Raw genomic sequence first — 17706 nt, 5'->3', positions numbered from 1 at the left:
CTCTTGAGCATGGACTTTGCAGGGCTGAGGCCTAGAGGACTTGGGGACAGATTGTATCAAAACTCAAACTGAAGTTTGTTACTTTCTCCCTCCCTTGTAACTTAGTATTTTTGCAGTGGCTTTCCTGGCCCGAGGAGCTGGTGGCTTACCTTTAGAACCCTACCAGCAGCACCTAGAATATGCAAATTTGCTGGTTAAACCAGTTTGGTTGGATAATTGCCTTTTCAGTTGAAAATGGCTTTCACTTTCTTTACTCCTGGATTTGCATTATGTTTTGGGGAAAATATCTTGGTGCAGTCAGTCTGGTCTCAATTTCACCTCTGAGGTGGGAAGAGTTGCATTGAGGGTGGGTTGAGAGGAGGAGTCTGGGCCAGGCATCTGAGCAGCTTTTGGAGTGATTCTCTCTACCTTTACCCTAAAATGTCCCTCTGTGGCCCCAAAGCCAACAAGAATAACGAAATACAAAATGAATGTAGGTATCTGAGCAAATTGATTGAGACCAATTAAAGCAGCGCGGTATAATGTATAGGAGCAGGAAGTTCAGTTGTCTACACTTGAATTCCAGCTCTTTGGTCAAGTGGCTTCTCTGGGTCTCAGTTTCCTCACCAGTAAAATGGGTGTAATAGAGTTTATCTCCTAGGGTCTTTGTGAAAATGAAATAAATTAATATGTGTAAAGTGTTAAAAATAATGCCTGATGCTTGGCATTTGTGTGTGTGTATGGAAAACATATGGCACATGTATAAATAAATATCTATTAAACAAGATAAATGGCTTTCCAGAAGCTAAGAATGATGCTAAAAATGAGCAGATGTTAAACTTGATTGACTTTAGCAGTTTGCTGTTAGCCCTCTCAAAACTGATTTTTCAGTTTTTAATGTCTAGTTGCAAGTGGTTTGCTGTAGAATATTTTGGTTTTCCCTATGTTTGGAAAAGATTGTAATTGACTTTGGAAAAGAAAAGAAGGTCTTAAAAATTTAGTTTCTAAATTTAAAATATTTTTGAGCCAGGTGTGATGGCACACATCTGTAATTCAACCTGCTTGAGAGGCTGAGGCAGGAGGATCGAGAGTTCAAAGCCAGCCTCAGCAACAGAGAGGTGCTAAGCAACTCAGTGAGACCCTGCCTCTAAATACAAAATAGGACTGGGAATATGGCTCAGTGGTTGAATGTCCCTGAGTTCAATTCCCCCACTCCCCCCACATTTTTTTTAATTAATTTATTTTATTTTATTTATTTATTTTTATTGGTTGTTCACAACATTACAAAGCTCTTGACATATCATATTTCATACATTAGATTGAAGTGGGTTATGAACTCCCAATTTTACCCCAAATGCAGATTGCAGAATCACGTCGGTTACACATCCACAATTTTACATAATGCCCAATTAGTAATTGTTGTATTCTGCTACCTTTCCTATCCCCTACTATCCCCCCTCCCCTCCCACATTTTTTTTTGGAAACATGAGGCAAGGAGGGCTTTGCAGTGGTCATGTCTGTGATTTTCAAACTGTGAGCCACAAGCCATTTGTTGGTTTATTTAGTGCTGTTGTGAAAATATTAGAATTTATTTGACCACCATTTTATTTGTTCTGTTTACCAGGTTGCCGTGGGCTGTGGTGACCATGTGACCTTAACCCGCTGCTGTCCCTGGTGTCCCCCAGTTGGCATAGTCTTCTTGTCTGTTTCTGCCTGTCAGTTCCAGTTGATTCTTCAAGTGGGTTTTTAAAATTAGGTTTTCTTGAAAAATATTTTCCCCTTGCTGTAGCAACCAGGTATAAGCTTGGGGTTTTAATAATTTAAGACTATTTCCTTGGTGTTATTAAATTTCCCCTTTTTGCTCTTCTCTTCCTGGAACTGTGGGGAATTTTGGAGATGCATGTGATCAGTCTCAGATCGGGGAGGGCTGACCCAAGATTTCTTGGAATATCACATGCAACAGAGAGGAGCATCCCTTGGTGCCATGACTCTTGGTTAGAATTGACCAGACCCTTCTGTCACCATGGGCAAAAGGTGCGACTTATGCAGTCGAGGGGGGTGGGAAATAAAGAATGTCCACAGGCTTCTGACCTTTTCAGTGCTTTATTCACTTACATCACTCAATACACTTTCACTCTATAGGTTCTTAAATCAAGAGAATGACAATCCTTAATGCTAGACACTGCAACAGATGCAAACAATTCTAGGTTGATTCTAAGCACTGCAGACATATCTTTAATCATGACAGGCTCACGACAGACATTCCCTCTGCGTGTGAAACTCAAGTGTCAGATCAAAAGTCTCCAGCCTTAGGCTTTAAGTCCAGCAGCTGCACACTCACTCAGACCGCAGGGATCAGGTCAGGAACCAAGGCAGGCTTCTCCTGGGGTGGGTCTGATGGTCAGTTGAGGAGAGAGAGGGTCCTAGGGAGAAAGTCCTTTTCTCACCAGAGTCAAGAGGCTGCTCTAGAGTTTGAGAGCGGAGAGGACTACACAGAGGATCAGGCAAACATGAAAAGTGTTGGGAGGTCAGTCCAGGTCCTCCTCAGGCTCTCCAGTGTGAGGGCATCAGTGTCGGCCGGCTGAATGTCTGTTCATTTGCTCCATCATTTGTACTAAATTTTGGGACTTCTGACCACCCTTTCGATCCCTATCAGTTGCTACTGGATTTCTCAGTGACATTTGTCCTGGGGTATCTGGTCTGATGGTCCCCACCCTGATTTTCTTGCCTCTCCCCCTTATTAGGCCAGGACAACTTGACCTTGATTTCACTCTGAGCTTGTCAGGGTGGGGAGGAGTGACTTGTTTGTGCCTGAGGGCCATGCTGGAGGGCTCTGTAGGTGTGCCTGGTAAGACTGCAGGTTTCAGACTGGAGTTTTAAATGGAGTTGCTTAGGCTCAGGCCCAAGGCCATTTTACACCTTCTATAGCTTGGACTCTGGGCCAGGCATGTAGTGCTTTAGTGTGATTTTTGTAATGTACAAACCAGCTGTTTTAACTATCACACCTTTTTTTGGGGGGGGAGGGTGTACTGGGGATTGAACTCAGGGACACTCGACCACTGAGCCACATCCCCAGCCCTATTTTATATTTTTTTAGAGACAAGGTCTGAGTCGCTTAGCACCTTGCTTTTGCTGGAAATGGCTTTGACTTGGGATCCTCCTGCCTCAGCCTCCTGAATTTTGGAGATTATAGGTGTGTTCCACAGCGCCCAGTTTATCACACCCTTTAGTGGAGGAGGAAAACGGAGTCTTGGAGGGTATGATTCGGTCAAGGTGGGCTGCTGGTAAGCTGCCCAGCAAGGGTCTGAACCCAGGCAGTCCCCCTCAGGACCAGTGCTGCCAATCCCTCTGCCAGGCTGGGTCTAGAGTCAAGTTTTGAATTTTATTAGGGAGTAATAATCTCAATGAAGGCTTTCTGTACGTTGCCAAGTGGCTTCAGGGCTCTGAAACTTCCATGCCCATGAAACTGTCTAACGTGCACCTCCCAAGCCCTACTTTTAGCGTCAACAAAGGACCACAAACTGGGGTGACTTAAAACATCGGACATTCACCTGCTCTTTACTCTGGAGGGCAGAAATCCAAAATCGAGTGCCAGCAGGTTTGGCTCCTTCTGAGATTCTGTGTGGAATCTTTGGCCTCTCCTCACTCTGGTTTCAGGGGCCTTTGGCATCCTGTGACTTGCTTCTGCATCATTTCGGTCTCTTCTGTTGGCATACGGCCTTCTCTTGGGTGTCACTGCGTCTCCTCCTACAAGGACGCCAGTCATGTAGGACGAAGGGTCCATCTTCCTCCAGTATACCAGCTTAATTAATTGCATCTGTAAAACTCGATGGTAAAAGATAAGTAATTTCAAAAAGCTCATTGTTATGGGCAGAGCTTCGTCCTCTCCATTCTTGTGTTGAACCCCTAACTCTCAGGATTTCAGAATGTGAGTGTGTATGTGTGTGTGTGTGTGTGTGTGTGCACACGCGCGCAACTGGAAAGAGGACTTAAGTTCAAATGAGACTGCTGGGATGACCCTAATCCAGTCTAAGTGTCTTCTTACAAGAAGAGGAAATTTGGGCACAGTGACCCCACGGGTGGGCCTGCAGGTGAGCCCATGTGAGGGCTCAGCCAGAAGGTGCTGGAGGCTGCCAAGGAGAGGCCGGGAAGAGCCCTCCCTGCTGAGACTCTGACCTCCGGAACTGTGACACAGTTCGTGTCTGTCTGTCCTTCAAGCCACCTGGTCTGTGGTACTTTGTTTGGTGGCCCTGGCCACCCAGTAGTCACATTCACAGGTAGCAGGGGCTAGGACTTCAACACGTCTCTTTGGGGGTCACACTTCAACCCAGAGCACCAGGCTTGATGTCACCTCTTCAGATTTGAAGAGCCTTTGCTGACTGTGCCTCATAGGAGGGTCTTTCTGGTCTGGGGTTACCTGGAGGGGCTGCCTTTTTATTTTTTTTGCAGATCGTGGGGCTGCCCACGGTGCTGAGGACGCGGTGCTGGCCTCTGACTTGATCCCTTTGCAGGATCATCTCCAGCTGACAGCACAGATAGAGTCCCGGGATGGACCTGTCACTCGCTCCAGCCCCTCTGCCCTTCTCTGTCCGTGCTCTCGGTGCCTCCCAGGTGCCTCCCTGGATGGGAGAGGAGGCTGGGGACTGGGATGAGGCGGGAGGCAGGAGGCTTGCTATGAAGGGCTTGGTTATTTTTACTTTCTGCCGGGGTGTGGGTGTTTGTGTTGACAGCAGCGCGGGAGGTGCGGTGATGGGCGCTGGAACACTTGGGTGCCTGTGGAGCGGGTGGGAGGTGGCGCCTGTGCCAGGCAGGTGACTTGGCACTCACGAGGCCCTCAGGTGGGCCCGGGGGTTTGCAGACCTGGGGAGAACTGGGCTTGCTCCTCTGTGCCCAGGGCTGTCTGCCTGTGTCCTCTGTGTTCCAGGTACAGGGCTTGTCAGTGCCCAAGGGGGCGAGGCACTCTCAGCTGGGATTGGTGACACCCCAGGTGGAAGTTTCTGCCTGGGGTGACCCCATCTCAGTGAGTGGGGTTTAACGGAGGGTCCTGACGGTGCTCTTCATCTCCCATCATCTTCATCAGGAGGGCACAAACACACTCCTGATGGGTTCAAACATCCATTGTAAGGAAAAGCACTGTGCTTGCCCCGTGACTTGGTTTCAAGACGTCCCCTCCTGGAGGATCTCATTTTTGGCCTGCTCCACTAGCAATGCGGGGGAAAGCATTTTTGTTTCCTGTAGTTCAGGGCTCAGAGGCAGGCTGAGGTTATAGCACTGACCCAGTGGGTTGAATGTCTGTCCTGTCTCACCTGCCAACAGTGTCCCCATTGCCACCTATAGGGACAGTGGTGAACAGAGCCTGGTGGGTTAGCTTGGCAGAGACTCCCTGGGTGTGTTGAGACCTAGATCCCTTCAATATCAGGATTGCAGATGCGGTCCAAGGACCTACTCCTATGGATTCTGAAGTGGTACCATAAGCAGCTGGCAGGTAGACAGTCCAAGGTAATAGAGGTGGTTGCTCTCTTTCTCCCCTCCCCAGTGTCGGATTTTCCCACCTTCTCCCTATACAGGTCCCTGGGGCTCTGGGAACAAAGGACCACAGACAGGGTGGCTGAAAGGAACAGATGTTTATCCTCTCCGTGAAGGCTCGGAGTCTGAGGCGCCTTCTTTCCCCTTGCTGGCATCTGGTGGCTTTCTCAGCTTGCAACATCACCTGTCCTGCTTTCCCTGTGTCTGTCTGTCTGTGCAAATTGCCCTCTGTTTATAAGGACACCAATCTTTGTAATAGGGTCCATCCTTATTTAGTATGACCCCATCCCAGTTTAGTTACATCTGCCAGGACCCTTCTTTCAAATAAGGTCAAATCCATAGGTTCCAGGAGTTAGGACTTCAAGGTATCTTTTATTTTTGCCGTGCTGGGGATTCAGCCCAGGGCCTTCTGCATGCCCGGCAGGCTCTCTATCACTAAGCTACACCCCCAGCCCCTCAACACATCCTTTGAGGCACAGTCAATCCACAACACAGATGCACTCCTGGGTTGCCACCCTAAAATGCCTTCCCATACGATGATTGATATTAGAGTTGTTGCTCCGTGTCCGTTTTACTATTGTCATCTGTTTCAGACATTTGTCGGTGGTCCGATTCCTGTCTGTCCTACTTGGCTGTAAACCCTAAGAAGACGGGAACCTTGATGTTAGCTCATGATTCATTACATCCCTGGTACCTAACCCAAGGCTTAGTACATAATTGGTGTTCAATAAATGTCGATTGAATGAAAGAAAAAGCTTACTGTTTTGTTAATTGTAGTTATGAACAAGTGTGATATGATTTTGAAAAAAGATTCATGCACCTTAAAAAATTAAGAATAGATTTACCATCAGGGTATGTACACTAAAGAAGTAAAAGTGGGCACTTGAATAGATTATTTTCACTCCCATGTTTATAGTTGCACTATTCACTAGCCAAAATGTGGAAGCAACCCAAGTATCTGGATGGATGAACACATCAACAACGTGATTTGTAATGCAATGAAATATAATTCAGCCTTAAAAGAGGAGGAAATTCTGACACTTGCTACACTGTGGATGAACCTTGAAGACATGATGCTAAGTGAAATAAGCCAGGCACAGAAAGAGAAATAACCTATGATTCCACTTAGGTAGAGCACCTAGTGTCGTCAAATTTGGTGTTGAAAGGGTAGAGGCTTTCAGTTTTGCAAGATGAAAAGAGTTCCAAAGATCTTTAGTGGTTGACGTTTGCACAGCAGTGTGAGCGCATTTGATCCCATGAACTGTGCCTTTAGGTTAAGATGGTTGATTTCATGCTGTGTGTTTTATCATAGTTTTAAAAAAGATATAGAAGAATACAAAAAGAAAAAAAAGATGGCAAGCCTGAGACGTATGTGTGTGGATGTGAATGTGAAGAGTGAGTTTAGAGAGAGTGTGACAGAGGAAAGGATGGGGCATGGGAAGGGGAGCCAGCCAGAGCAGTTGGCCCATACTTGCTTCGAGGGCCAGTAGCTGGGCAGGGCAGAAACCCATGAGAGCCTCTGTCAGGGCCTGGGGTGGAATCAGAAGTCCATCCCCTATAATTGTGGGGCTTGAACAACTGCTCATTTTCTATTGTGGGCAGCAGATTTTCAAAGGAGCTGGACCAGTCACCTCTGGAGATCTTTCCAGGTCAAAAACTTCAGAGGTTTTGAACATCTAACAAAGTAATGCTGATTCACTGATGTATTTCCTGCCATGTCTCTATAAAATCTACTTCTGTCTGTGCCTGTGGAAGCAGTCTTCCACTGAGTTAAGAACTCCTACCCGCTGTAAATGGTACTGGCTAGTTTGCCTTGAGAATATACTTAATTTTTTCTTGAAACCTCTCTTTACTCCTTAAGTTATCCAGTTGTTAGGCTTTCTAGTTTTAAAATATACTTGGTCCTTCATTTCTTTCTTTGAACATTTATATTTTGTCAGATTCTAATTATTCATACTGAAAATAGTATCTTTCATCTTTAACTTTTTTTTTTTTTTTTGGCAGGGTGAGATCATTGAATCTGTTTTTTAACACATAAGGATTGTTGTCTATTTTACAGGCAATGAATTTTTTTTTTAAGCTTTGCCACTGTACCCCTACGCTACATCCCATCCAGCCATCCTCAAGGAAATACAATGATCAAGTGTCTTGCTTGACCTTGTGGTTACCCAGCTAGTCAGCAGTTGATTTGTGATTGAACTTGAACCTGATTTGTTCTTAGCTAGATATGACTTTGGGCCCATGCAGTATTCATTCCTTCTGCATCCCAAGTCCCTGAATGAATCAGATCAAATCTTTTTCTTTTTTACTTCTGACATCTCTAGTGCAGGGCCATTGAGGACTTAGCAGAAAATCTGTAGAGGAGACTTGTTAATTTGTTCAAGAGGGATCTTTCCTGTCTTGCTGTGCCTGGGAGGAGCACCGCATGTGCGCAGGTGACAACAGTCAAGTTCTTAGCTGCTAGGGAGAAGGGTCAGCTTCCTTCAAGTTCTTTTTCGGGACTGAAGAGGAGTTATTACTAAGGATTAGATTCTGCAAAACATGAGGGTGAATGAGTCCCCACATAAGCATTCCAAGAAGAAATGGTGCCTGAACATGGAGCCATCCAGTTGGGTCAGTGCATTGTCCTATGTCTTGTGGACCTCTTCAGCCCCTGCACGCTCAGGGACTCTCCCATGCACAACTTGCTCTAAAGTTTCACTGGGTGTGAACTCCTGGGAACTAGGTGGTTTCACAGCTCTGGGCATTTTCAAGTTGCAGTCTTCTCTAAACTAGTAGAGGTGGGCCTTCAGTCCTAGCCACCCAGACTGCTGTTGTTTCTTTAGCTGGTATTTTTGAAGTTGGAGGAATGGTGGGTGGCTCTTGGGGTGGCTTCTGAAGTGGCTGGCTAGAGACCCTGCACCTCTCTGGGCTACCATCTTTTTGTCATAGTAGCAACCCATCCTTGAAAAATGTAAGAGAAAGTTCCCGAAGGATAGGTTCCTTGCTGCTCTTGGTTCTGGCCATACCCTGTGAACTCTGGGAGGACCGAATCAGGCTCCCCTTTGCCTGCAAAGGCAGCTCATCACAGGCTATTGTCCTGGTCACCCTCATGTATTTGTAGACAAGCAGCGACCTGCAACTTTCCTTCCCCCGCAAGTCAGGCAGTAAGCATGCCCATAATCAGTTCACTCAGAGCTAACTCGGACCGGGTCATCCTTCCTTTGGAAGATCCAGGCTTCCACTGCAGGATGGCCCAGGCACCTAGGGGACAGAACTATTCTTTATCCACCAGCAGGTGATACCTGATAATCACAAGAGACCTGCTCTGGGAAAGTGGCTGGCTGGTACCAACCTCTTCCTTAAAATACCTGGAATATTCAGCCTGTTGAATCATTCTTAGAATTTTGGAATTGGAAGGGCCAATTTTTGGCCCTCATATTTGATGGCTTAAAAAACATCACTATCTGGAACCTTGGCCCAGGTTCACGCAGAGGGCTGGGGCCAAGCTCTGCCTCTATGTGCCCCTCAAACTTTTATGTTACCTGTGCTCCTCTGGACTGGCAGCATCCTCAACCGTGAGGCTGAGGAGATGGAAGGACAGTCTTTTAAAAACTTGAGGTTGGGGGAAGTTGGGCACTTTGGGGCGTAACTATCATCCCAGCTACTTGGGAGGCGGAGGCAGCAGGATTATACGTTCAAGGCTGGTTTGGGCCACTTAGCAAGATCCTGACTCAAAGTGAAAAATCAAAGTGGCCAGAGCATGTAGCTCGGTGGTAGAGTGCCCCTGGTTTTGGTTCCCAGTACCACAAAAGTTAAAAGACAAAGAGACTCGTGGGAATGGAGGGCAGGGGTAGAGCACCGTAGAGGAGCACTTGCCCAGTGATGCCCTGGGTTCGATGCCCAAACAAAACAAAACAAAAAGTAACAAGAACAGAAAGCCAGAACAACAATAAAAGACTAAAATAACCTTGAAGTGCAGCAGGGAGAAAGAGAAGAGGAGGGTAGTAAGAGTCCGTGGTATGGAAAGAGCTAAGCTCCAAGTCCTCACGCACAGAGACCCTTGGGACATTGGAGGACATATGTGTGCTTCAGGCTCAGCAGGGCTTGGGGTGGTTCCTTTTCGGGTGATGCCTGGGTATGCTCATTCGGGGGTGTGTTCACTATAACCCTGTTCTACCGAGCAGAGATGGGGCAGCCTGACCCGGCGAGCGTGCCTGCCCTTCTGGTGTGAACACTGGGGGATGGGGTCCTCTCTGGGAGGAAGGTGGGAATTGGGTTTCTGCCACTTTTGAAAGCTTTGTATTCCGTTTCTTTCTTTCCTACCCTGAGTTGTCTTCCTCGATTGGTTGGTTGCCTTTCTTCCTGAGTGCCCATGATCAAGACCTGACCGTGGCACTCAAGTGGGCCACAGCTATGAAGTCTTCTTTCGATGCTTATTTATTTATTTATTTTTCCTGAAGGCTCAACCTGAGTGAGTTTGGTCCTGAGTTTTGAGCAGGCTTGCAATTTGCCCTACCTGTGTGCTCCTTGTGGGTAGAGGGGACAGTGCCAGGAGTGCCCTGCTGGAGGTGAAAAGTCAGACTGTAACTGGTTTCGTGATTTTGGGCCATTCTGAGTGGTTTTTTTTTTGTGTGTGTGTGTGTGTGTGTGTGTGATTTTGGGACATTCTCAGTTTTCTTGTCCATAAAGCAAGCAGAGAACCCGGGTGAGCTCCAGCGGCAGGATATTCGGATTCTCACATTGCTGAGTTCTCCTCTTTGCGGTCTTCTTTTCCTTTTTTTTTTTTTTTTTCATTTTTGAATTGGCTCCAATTCAAGGCAAGATCATCATCTTAAGTGAGAGACTTGAGCATGAGGGTTCCTTGACTTGACTGATTGCCTTTCTTTAAATTTCCTTTGCTCTCCCTGAGATGGAGATGCTCCTCGGCAGACAAATGGCAGACAGCCAAGACTGGAGAGTTCCGCCACCTGGATTAGCAATCCTTGAGCAGTTAGGATCTGAGTAGAGAGGGGAACTATGACATGCATTGAAGGGTGCACGGCAGGGTGAACTAGGAAACAAAGAAAGATGATCCGGACCAAAACATGTCAAGGCAGCTTCCTGAGTAAAGCAGAAACTCATCTCACCGGGATCAATGATCTAAGCATCACAGTCTCTTTTCTCTAGCAGAAATCCTACCCTGAGTTGTCTTCCTCGTGCTTGGTGCCCCAGATTTGGAGGTGGTGGTGGTGGTAGGAGCAGTCGACACAGAAATCAATGCCTTCTTCAAATTGCCTGCTTCCTGGCAGAGATTGTGAGTGCTAAAGTGTCCTCTCTGGTTTACTGTTTTCTAAGATATGTCACCTGGCAGACTGGTTTGGTTACCTTATTAGAATTGGAGCTATTGAGTCATTAGTTTCACAGTTGAATTCTTTGACACTGGAACTTTCTCCTGAGCTGTCTCGAAACAGCTAGGTAAAACTAGAAAATCCTGTGGAACGTGGAGCAGGGAGAATAAAGTTAAGCAGCTGGGCCAATGGCTGCTCAGTCTTACTCCAGTTGAGTTCTGAGGTCGCTGGTGCCTGTTGGACTTACGTGTCCAACAAGTGGTGTCTTTCTTACAGGCAAAATTTACCTGATGAATTTGGTAGATTCTAATGTGAATACTAGTTTTATGTGGATGGGTTACTAGGTTGAGATGAAAAATTAATGGAAGGCACCAGGATTGGGTGACTCTGGTTGGGTGATGCAGTCCCAAGAACCACTTACTTTCCTTCTAGGTTAGAAGACATCTAGAAAGTTGTTTTACTGCTTTGAATGGATTCTTTCCCCTTTCTTCTTTCCATTCTGATTGACATATGGTTTGCTGAGAGCAGAGTGTATTTTAAAAAAAATGGCTTCCCCTCCCGCTACTGCCCCTCCCCACCCAAGTGGTTGCCACTTGTGTTACTGAAAGGGCAGTGTTTGAGGAGCCTGTCTGAAAGTGATGTGTGTGGGATGTGAACTAGCCTCTTCAGGCAGGTGTGGTCCTGACCTTCTGGACTGTATTTGAAGGTCATCTTGAGTGGTGTCTTCATCTCTTTGGGAAGCTGGAAAATCCAAAATGGTGGCTGCTTCCAACAAGACACCCACATTTCCATACATTTCTCTTTCTCCTGCAAAGGCTTATTACTGAAGATAGTCTTTCCTGGGATATTATTATTAGCTGTATTTGCAAAAGTGTTGTGTTTTGGGCTGGGGATGTGGCTCAAGCGGTAGCGCTCTCCCCTGACATGCGTGTGGCCCGGGTTCGATCCTTAGCACCACATACAAACAAAGATGTTGTGTCCGCCAAAAACTAAAAAAAATAAATATTAAAAAATTAAAAAAAAAAGTGTTGTGTTTTCCTGAGGCCAGTTAGGGTGAAGAAGAAATATGTATTTGTTGCTTCCGGCTGCTGTTAGAGGTTTACTGTTTTCCTACAAACTGGGAAATCTAGGAAAGAAATTTGTTCTCACAGTTCTGGAAACTGGGATGTCTAAAACCAAGGTATCAGCTGGGTTGGTTCTTTCTTACGGTTCTGCAGGACACTGTATTACATATTTTTTCTAGCTTTATATGGTTTTCTGTCAATCCTTAGAGTTCCTTGGCTAGTAGATGCACCACTCCACTATCTGTCTCCTTCATCACCTGGTGGTCTTCTCCCTGCACGTGTATGTCTCTCCCTCATCTTTTAAGGACAATAATCCTGTTGGATTAAAGACCCATCCTCCTCTAGCAGGACCTAATTTTAGCTTGTTAACATCTGCAAAGACCCTATGTGCCGCAGTCTGGCTGGGCACAAATCACGAGCCACTGAAGCAGGAACAAACTTTATTTCTGAACTCCACCAGCACACTCCACACACGCTCCCTGGAACGCCATGGGGCTCCTCCAGGAACCACCAACCGGAAATCCCAGAAATCCCTCCTCCGGCACTTCCCCAACCAATGGGAATTCTCCGGGAATCCCCGAGAACTCCAAAGTAGCAGGCCCAGGTGGACAGCAGGGGTCTAATATACACAGCTTAACATAACCATTATCATCTCAATGGTTTGCCTCTCAACCAATACTGCTGGCAAAATGCCAGGGGCCATTCCGACTCAGCTGTGGCTCTCAGCACCTATGTCCAAATAAAGTCTCTTTCTGAAGTATTGGTGGTTGGAACTTCAACGTATCTTTTTGGGGGGCATAATTCAACCCGTTACAGAAGATGTACATACTGAGCCTGGTGTAAGTTCCCAAAGAAGAGGATCCTTCTTGGCCAAGGGTCTGCTTTACACAGGTGTTGTGTTGGGCAGTTTCCACTTCAACTCTTGGTAGGTAGGTGTTCTTATTTTCATTTTGTAGATGAGAAAACTGAGTCACAGAAGTTAAGTCCCTAGCCTCATCACATGGAGAGATGGGCTAGAATCCAGGTTGCTGACAGCCAGGTGTGGTTTCTGTTCCTTCTTTGCTGCTGCCTGTCTTTATTCTAGTATGTCCATCACCCATGTGGGCACGTGCCTTCTTCTGGCACTAGAGTAAGTGCTCCCCAGGGGATGGGTGAGGACTCACTGCCATCTTATATGCTTGTTTCGGATATTTGTCTCCCTCTGTTGGATGGGAAGCTCCTTAGCTCTGTCTTCCCAGGGCTTTGCTTGCTCACCCATGGAGGCAATGTTCAGTTAAATAAAACACACCTCATTATCTTCAAGTTCTTGGGGAGGCGGATCCTCTTTCTCACCTGCATCCTGCCTTCTAACTCTCCCCTGACCCTTTTCCAAATGGGAACATCAATCACATTTCTGATGTAGTGCACTTGGCCTTTCAGCCCTACACACAAACATGCCCGACTGAACGCTCCCCCAAACGCTGGAGACAGAGGAATGGATCCCGGACTGTGGGGCTGCAAGAGCAGCCGTGGGCTTCCCCAGGGGAGAGAGCAGTCCTCTGCCGGGAGTTCTGACACCTGGAAGGCCAGATGGGCTTGCCACCTTCTCAATGGCTTCTCCAGACAGCGAGATCTTGTTGCCTTTCTAGCATTGGCTGAGGACTTGCGCAGTTCCCCCTGGTGATTCAAGGCTGGAGGGAAGGTTTATTTCCCCATTCTCAATTGCCACTCACTGGAACCATCTATGATTATCTTGGAAGACTCTTAAAAATATCGCACAGATCCAAGATTTTTCTTCTTCAGTGAGAGTGACAAGTGGCTTGTTGGCCACTCTCTCCAAGGGAAGGTGGCTGCCACCATGCCCTTTGTATTTGGGCCTCTCTTGTGAAGGAATGGCTCTCCACCAACGTGCAGGACTGCTTTTCCAGGGCTTAGTAGCTTGTGGCAGTCAGACGGAGGACAGATGTACCGGTGCGTCAGTTGTTAAATCTCAGAACAAGCAATATCTGCTCAGGGATCAGGGATATGGGGAATCGTTTTGTTGTAAGTTAATCACAAAAGTTATTTTATGGGAAAGTTCTATCCCATTTAAGCTGAAACTTGATAGAATGTACCTTTCCAAGCCCCCCCCCCCCTTTACTTGTTTGGGATAATCTCTTTCTAAATAGGCAGCACTTCATACACTGAGGCCCATGGGGTCACATCTGTGCAAAACCTGGCCAAGTGGCTTTTATTCTAGTTCTTATGTTTCTTTGGCCTAAACCACCCCGAAATGTCTGTTTGTATTATTATTTTCCTTTAACATTTTTTCAAAGTAATTTCATATTGTGTACTTATACTTTGAATATACCATATATTCACAGGGCTAAAAATTCAAAATATCCGTAAAGGTTTGTAACAAAAAGTCTCTCTTCCTTCTGTCACTCAACTACCCTGGTCCCCTCCAAAGAGGCGACTTATGTTGCCAGTATTTTTTTTTTTTGATTTTTTTTTTTTTATTGATTGTTCAAAACATTACAGAGCTCAAGACATATCATCTTTCATACATTCGACTCAATTGGGTTTTGAACTCCCCAAATACACAATACAGACTCACTTCTGTTTATGTTGCCAGTATTTTATGTGCCATCACAGTTATATAATTTACAAGTAACTGCATATCTATGTCCATATATATCTTCCCCCTTTTCCTCTCCACTTATCATACAAATGGTAATATTCTGCATATCCAATTCTGCATCACTGTTTTTTTCCCAGAGTATTTTAAAGATCTTTTCAGTCTATAAATAGCTTCCTCACTCTTGTAACTATTTGATGTGGTATTATTTTGAACTTACTGAAAAGTTGCAAGAATAGTATGCACTTTCTTTTCTCCCCAGTACTGGGGATGGAATCCACAGCCTTGTGCAAGCTTGGTAGGTACACTACCACTGAACTGCATCCTCAGCCCCGCAAGAATAGTGTTAAAAAAACCCTTTGTACACTGCTCTGGTTTGAATCTTTACCTTCCAGTATTGAGGTGTGGCTATTGTGATGTATGAAGTGGGGCCCTTAAGAAGTGACAAAGCACCTCGTGGAAGGTCTTTATAGGGGCTTCAGGCAACACAGAGCTGCTTGCCTTTCTGCTTTCTACCATGTGAGGACTCAGCGTTCCTTCTTGCAGAGGCTGCAGCACCAAGATGGGTCTCAGACCCAGAGAGCAGCCCTTACCTCACTGGGTCTGTTGCTACCTTGATCTTAGACTTCCCGGTCTCTAGAAGTGCAAGGAAATAAATTTTGTGTTTTTTATGAATTACCCAGTGGTGTTTCATTGTAGCAGCATAAATGGACTAAGATATACAGCCTTTACTCCAAACTACCAGTTCTTTGCATTTTGTCCTATTTGCTTTATAATTATCTCTCCATGTATATAAATATATCCCCCACACATTTACACCCAACACATTTATCCTCACATGCATTTATATATACACGCACTTACACACACAATGCGCACGCGCGCTTGGCTTTTTTCCTGACCTAATTTAGAGAACATTGGCAACATCATGTCCCTCTGCTGCCTAAGTACTTCACGTGTCATGCCTAAGAACAAGGACAGCCTTGCACGTACCAGAGGACCTTCAATCTTGCTGCACTTCCATGGCACGTTTCTCCTAGTCCTATTTTATGTTTTATGTGAGTATACATTTTTGTTGATTTTTAGGACTGGTCAACTTTTCCCTTAGAGGCACAGAGAGGGCGAAGCACCTTAGTTTTTTTTTTCTTATCAAGCCCTTTTTCCACTTGGCCTTCCCTGAAGTGTCTGTTGAGCTTCTGTACTTCCCTCGTGTGCGCAGGGGAAAGGGTTTTCTTGGCTGGGAGTGGGGGCAGGGAGGAATTGCCTTGACCCTTGGTGCTTCATTTCTCTGCTCCTTGGACAGGATCACTTGGAGAGGAAGGAGGGGGCTGGAGGACCAGCATTGTCAGTGTCCACTGTATGTTCAGAGCCTGCAGAGGCTACAGAAATGAACCAGGTCCAATTCCTGCCCACAAGAAAACGAATGCGTTTAAAAATATTTGTGAAGCTGCCCACGCTGCACCCACTGTCCGCCGGCCCTGGGTACACACTCCTGTCTTCTGCCCCGAGTTACTGCAGGGTCCTCTGGCTGGTGCCTCCTCTGACTCCAGGCCATCTCACGGGCTGCTGCGGGATTTGCTTTTCTTCTGAAGCGTAGCTCTGATGTGTCACTGCCAGCCCAGACTTCTCCTGACCCCGCAAGGCCTGTCAAACCAAGGCAGGGCCTCAGCCTGGCATCTAGAATGTCGGGTGTTATCATCTGTCTCTTCATTTGACCCTTGATTGGCCTGTGTCTGCCTTGGACTGCAGCCCAGCTTGACACCGAGCACTGATTTCAAAATTCTTCAACTTTTCTGTCCTTTGCCTTTGCTTCAGTTGTGGCTGCCCTCTGAAAATGTCACGCGCTTGGTTCCTTCCATGCCTAAGGGTCCATTCCCAATGCCACCTTTCCCACAGAGCCTTTCCCAAAGCTCTGGGGGAGATCTCATCCCTCATGTAAAACCCTCTCGTTTTGTGTCAGTTTGGATCGTTGGTCGGTTGTGTGCTGTGTCTCCCCTTCACATATTCCTCTCTCCTAATTAGATTATATAAATTAGATTACAGACTCTTAGAAGGTTGAAATTCATTCTCTTTCCCACTTTCTCTCGTTTCCCATGTTCCAGAAAGAATTGATGAGAGGCCTCTAGGTTGTATCTGAAACATAGTGACTTCTTTGCACAGTCTGCTCTGTTCTTGGCATGTTGTTGGCTCTCAGATATTTGCAGGTTTGAAGTTGATAAAGGTAAGGAGCCGCTGAGTGTTTTTTTTTTTTTTGGTGAATCTATTTTTGTGAATCTACTGTTTCTAGTACTGCAAATATCTGGGAACGTGCATGTATTCATTATTTCAACTTCAGCAACCTCATTTAAAGATGCATGTTTTAACTATCAACTTCATTAAGCGGGCAAGATTATTAAAACACATCTTAAGGATCTTTATCTGTTCAGATTTCCTTCTTTTCATTGAGCGTATAGGACTCTTTAGAGGAATCATACATGCAATGTGATAGACGAATTTTTTTTTTAATTTAACATTATCATGCGTGTGCATTTTTATAACAGTAATTATTTGTAATGCTTATGTAGCCTTAAGAAGTTGTTATTGGGGAACAGACTTGAGGGCACATAGCAGAGCCATTTTCTATCCAGTCAAATCGTGTTATCATTTGTTTATGTCAGTTTTCTGAGAATAGAGAGTCCTACATGAAATTCATATCTCTAACAAGATGATTTATGTACTCTTATCTACTCCTTGTGTTCCCCACCAATTTCAATGGCTTGAAAAAAAAAATTGCTTTGGAGGATTTTCTTTTCTAAAGTCTTGCAGACCCATCAATCAGTCTTTAAGGTCTAAATTCAGGGCTGACTTTCAGCAGTTGGCAGTGTATCAATTGCTTAAATGAAGGGATCTTTGGGGTCCTGGCTTTCCTCACTCCTCTCGGTGGCCATAAAACATCCTTCTTCTACACTGTGCCCGTGTTCCTTAAAGGACATCAGTCGCTTCACTTGCCCTTACAGTGACATAATAGGGTGTGGAGCGGGGAGAGCTGGGGAACAGGTTGGCACTGACAGGGAGACATTGTGAAGTCAACTGTCCGCCCCTTGTCTTGCGGGGATATGGCCCAAACAGTCTGACACATACTCTTTCAGATTTAAAATGTATGAAGGAGCCTGAGATGGTTGCACATACCTGTAAATCTTAGCTACTCATGAGGCTGAGGCAGTAGGATCCAAAATATAAGGACAGCAGATTG

The 17706-nt window shown here is 45.8% G+C and overlaps 1 protein-coding gene across 4 annotated transcripts in view; it reads left to right on the top strand.

Moving 5' to 3' along the window:
- Tiam1 (TIAM Rac1 associated GEF 1) overlaps positions 1–17706 on the top strand; it is a 359774-nt gene that overhangs the window by 36438 nt on the left and 305630 nt on the right. Inside the window, exon 1 of one of the 4 annotated variants that reach the window (XM_078044521.1) lies at positions 15434–15532. The exons of the other annotated variants lie outside the window; for them this stretch is intronic. The gene's annotated coding sequence lies outside the window, so the exon portion shown is untranslated. Of the gene's footprint in view, positions 1–15433; positions 15533–17706 lie in introns of those variants that run through there. 4 annotated transcript variants of the gene reach the window in all.

Source organism: Ictidomys tridecemlineatus, chromosome 3 (genome assembly GCF_052094955.1).
Source record: "Ictidomys tridecemlineatus isolate mIctTri1 chromosome 3, mIctTri1.hap1, whole genome shotgun sequence".
Taxonomy (NCBI): domain Eukaryota; kingdom Metazoa; phylum Chordata; class Mammalia; order Rodentia; family Sciuridae; genus Ictidomys; species Ictidomys tridecemlineatus.
Note: the sequence above shows the minus strand (reverse complement) of the source record. Positions and strands in the feature narration are given on the sequence as shown.